The sequence below is a fragment of the Suncus etruscus genome, chromosome 8 (assembly GCF_024139225.1).
Source record: "Suncus etruscus isolate mSunEtr1 chromosome 8, mSunEtr1.pri.cur, whole genome shotgun sequence".
Taxonomy (NCBI): domain Eukaryota; kingdom Metazoa; phylum Chordata; class Mammalia; order Eulipotyphla; family Soricidae; genus Suncus; species Suncus etruscus.
Window position 1 is genome coordinate 16354362 of NC_064855.1, and position 4394 is coordinate 16358755.

At 44.3% G+C, this 4394-nt stretch overlaps 1 non-coding gene across 1 annotated transcript; it reads right to left on the minus strand.

The window, feature by feature from the left end:
* LOC126017237 (small nucleolar RNA SNORA2/SNORA34 family) lies at positions 1-136 on the minus strand. The gene has a single exon (XR_007498871.1). It is a non-coding gene; the product is annotated as a small nucleolar RNA SNORA2/SNORA34 family (small nucleolar RNA).
* Between the last annotated feature and the right edge of the window lie 4258 nt (positions 137-4394).

Below are 4394 nucleotides of genomic sequence, written 5' to 3' on the forward strand. Positions count from 1 at the left end.
AGATGTTTCTTTCTAATGAATTGACCATTACACTTTCGGATTCTGAAATGGTCAACAGACCATAGAAAGAGATTTCTTTAGGCTCCTGTTTGAAACCAGCAGTGAAAGCAAACTGCAGGCCTTGATTCAGGGCCAATGTTTTTAGCTTTTAAGTCCCATCCAGTGTTACTCAAGAGTTCCTCCTTGGTTCTGCATTCTTTTTCTTGGTTGCATATTATTTCATTGTTTACCAAGTCTGCCATTTTAAGATTCCCTGTGTTTGGTTTCCCACTGACATCAGGCCTTTGTCTTTAGCAGCAGTGCTTCAAAGCACACCCTCGTGTCCCTGCTCACACTGGTGCTTTTGTTTTGGTTTTGAAAGGAGGATTCAATCAGTGGTTATGGGCACAAGGTCTGGATTCAGCCAGTCTAGATTCTTGCCTTTCCCCCCTTCCCTTCCCTTTGTTGTTTCGTTGTGTTAAGTCCAGGAGAATGATGCGCTGTTCAAAGACACCAAGACCACAGTCTCATGCAAAAGCAGGGGATTTATTTTCAAGTATATGCAGGGGTTGTGCTAGAGTCCAGCATAAGTCAGAAACTGCCAGCCCCGAGCCATGAGCTTACAAGCTGTATATAGCATTTCAAACAATAGAAAATTACAGTAGATTGATTTGCTTTAGGAAGTATCTGGCATTTGCTCAATCACATTTTTTGCAAGGTTTAGGTGCAAGCTTAACATGACCAGGTCAGAACCATGTCAGAATAGAAAGGAAGTTAAACTGTAACTGGGTCTACAAGTTCCCAGAATTGTGAAGGGGGGTAGGTGATCAGGGCAGTCAGGGAACTCAGGGGAAATTTTTCCTTTACAGTTGTTGTTATCATCATTGTTGATGTCCAAGTTCAGTGATGCAAGACCTTGGTAGGAAGCAAACTCACAGGCTCTCACATATAAGGTTGGCCCTGGACTGCTGACCCATGGCCCGAGACCCCAGATAGCCTAGATTTGGAGCCTAACTCTTCATTTTTTGTTTGTTTGTTTTGGGTCACACCCGGCTGCACTCAGGGGTTAATCCTGGCTCTATGCTCAGAAATCACTCCAGGCAGGCTCAGGGGACTTTATGGGATGCCGGGATTCGAACCACCAACCTTCTGCATGCAAGGCAAACACCTTATATCCATGCTATCTCTCCGGCCCCTAACTCTTCATTTTTTTTTTGTTTGTTTGTTTTTTTGGGCCACACCCGGTAACGCTCAGGGGTTACTCCTGGCTGTCTGCTCAGAAATAGCTCCTGGCAGGCACGGGGGACCATATGGGACACCGGGATTCGAACCAACCACCTTTGGTCCTGGATTGGCTGCTTGCAAGGCAAACACCGCTGTGCTATCTCTCCGGGCCCTTTTTTTTTTTTTTTTTTTTTTGTTGTTGTTGTTCTTACTTTAGTCACGTCCAGCAGTGCTCAGGAATTACTCCTGGCTCTATGCTCAGCTATAATTTCTTTTTTTTTTTTTTTTGGAGGGGGGCACACCCAGCGGTGCTCAGGAGTTACTCGTGGCTCTGCACACAGAAATCGCTCCTGGTAGGGTCAGGGGACCATATGTGATGCCAGAGCCTGTCCAGGCCTGTCCTGTGTCAGTTGCGTGTAAGGCAAACAGCCTATTGCTGTTCTATATTACTCCGGCCCCATCAGGTATAATTTCTTATGGGACTTGGGGAAACATATGAGATGCCAGGGATGGACCCTGGGCCAGTTTTGTGCCAGGCACATGCCTTACTTGTATTATTGCTCAGGCTCTTTGGGGTTATTTGCAGGGGGACAGAAGAATCATGCTTATCAGTTCTTGGATGGAGGGGAATCATTCCTGGGGGCACTCAGGATACTGTATGCAGTGCTAGGGGTTAAGCTACGGTTGATTGCTTGCAAAGGAAGTAAACTTTGTGCTATTTTTCCAGTCCTTTACCATCACTTTTATTTTATTTGTGTGTGTGTGTGTGTGTGTGTGTGTGTGTGTGTGTGTGTGTGTGTGTGGAGTGGGACAGGTCACAACGAGTGGTGCTTTGGGAATATATGCGGTGCTGGATTGGTTGTATGCAAAGCGCTGTGCTATCTCTTCGACCAAGAAACACATTTTTTTTTTTAGATATATGTATTATTTACATGCCTTTGAATAAAAGAACATATTTAGCTGGGGCCAACCCTGAGTTCTACAGACAAATGAATTATGGCAAATGAATATTACACATGTTGACTTTTTTCTTTTTTTCTTTTTCTTTTTTGGTTTTTGGGCCACACCCGGCAGTGCTCAGGGGTGACTCCTGGCTGTCTGCTCAGAAATAGCTCCTGGCAGGCACGGGGGACCATATGAGACACTGGGATTCGAACCAACCACCTCTGGTCCTGGATCGGCTGCTTGCAAGGCAAACACCACTGTGCTATCTCTCCGGGCCCATGTTAACTTCTTTCTAAAGAAACCCTATCTCCATGTAGTCATCAATACATATTCACACTTTATCTGTGGAACACCAATGACTTCTGAAAGAGCCAAAGCTGTTCTCAACTCCAGGCTACAATGTTTTTCTGTCTTGGGCGTCCCCAATCCATAAAAATGGACAATGGTCCTGCCTACACCAGTAAAACGTTTCAAACATTTTACAAAGAATGTCAAATCACACATATCACTGGATTCCTCTGTAATCCACGAAGACAAGCCATAGTTGATAGAGTTCATAGAACCCTCAAAACCCAATGATTAAACTATAGGAAAAAGGGGCATGCTACTGACAGACATTTTATCCTTGACATTACTTTCAATCAACTTTCTGAATTTACCTCAGGGAGAATCCTACACAGCTGCAGAAAGACACTTTAAAGAAGATGCTCAGGTGCAAAAACATTTATTTGGGTAAAAATGGATAATGAATGATTGCTAGTAATCTCCTCATTCAAGGAAATAAAAATATGCTTGTTCCACAGATGGCAACCCTGCCAAGATTTTCTGGGTCCCATTACATCTTGTCAGAAGCAGGATTCTCACAAATAAAACAATTCAGACACTGGTGCATAAGACTACAAACTGACTTTCAGACTCAATACAGACTACTTCAAAGGAGAAGAGCAGGAAACAAACTGCAGCTCCAACAGATAGATAATCAGGACAATAAACTGACATCACACACTGACAGAAACATATTTTCCAGGTCACACTCAGTGGCGTTAGGGTTGCTTCTGGCTCTGTACTCAGAAATCGCACCTGGTGGGTTTAGGGAACCATCTGGGATGCCGGAAATTGAACTGACCACCGTCCTGGTTTGGCCACATGCAAGGCAAACGTCCACCACTGTGCTATTGTTCTGGCCCTCAGAAACACATTAAATTTTTAAAAATTTTTTTGGGGGGCCACACCTGGTAGTGCTTAGGCTTTATTCCTGACTCTGACCTCAGGGATCATTTCTAATGGCCTTGGGTGACCATATAGAATACCACGGATTGAACCTGAATCAGCTGTGGGCAAAGCAGAAGTACTCCTCTCATTGTACTTCAGAAACACATTTTTTTAAAAAGCATATTTGGTATTTTTTGGGAATCATTTATTAAGAATGATCTAGGGCCCGGAGAGATAGCACAGCGGTGTTTGCCTTGCAAGCAGCCGATCCAGGACCAAAGGTGGTTGGTTCGAATTCCGGTGTCCCATATGGTCCCCCGTGCCTGCCAGGAGCTATTTCTGAGCAGACAGCCAGGAGTAACCCCTGAGCACCGCCGGGTGTGACCCAAAAACCAAAAAGAAAAGAAAAGAAAAGAATCTCTAGGAGGGGCCGGAGAGATAGCATGGAGGTAAGGCATTTGCCTTGCATGCAGAAGGTTGGTGGTTCGAATCCCAGTATCCCATATGGTCCCCTGAGCCTGCCAGGGGTGATTTCTGAGCGTAGAGCCAGGAGTAATCCCTGAGAGCTGCCGGGTATGACCCAAAAACCCAAAACAAAACAAACAAACAAAAAGAATGATCTAACATCCTGGAATGGGAAGCATTTGTAACTAATCACAGAGTGAACCTGTACAGAATTGTTTTTAGGGGCTTAAAAGATAGCATAGTGGTAGGGCATTTTCCCTGCATGCAGCTGATTCAAGATAGATGGTGGTTTGAATCCCGGCATCCTATATGGTCACCCATGCCTGCCAGGAGCAATTTCTGAGTGCAGAGCCAAGAGTAATCCCTGAGTGCCACTGGGTGTAACCCCAAAACAAAAAAAAAAACCAAAACAAAAGACAAGAAAAAAGAAATTGTTTTCAACATACTAAATGCTAGTGCAACATATATTTCTGACAGTAGATAATAGTTCTTTTCTTTTTTTTTTTTTTTTTTTTTTGGTTTTTGGGCCACACCCGGTAACGCGCAGGGGTTACTCCTGGCTATGCGCT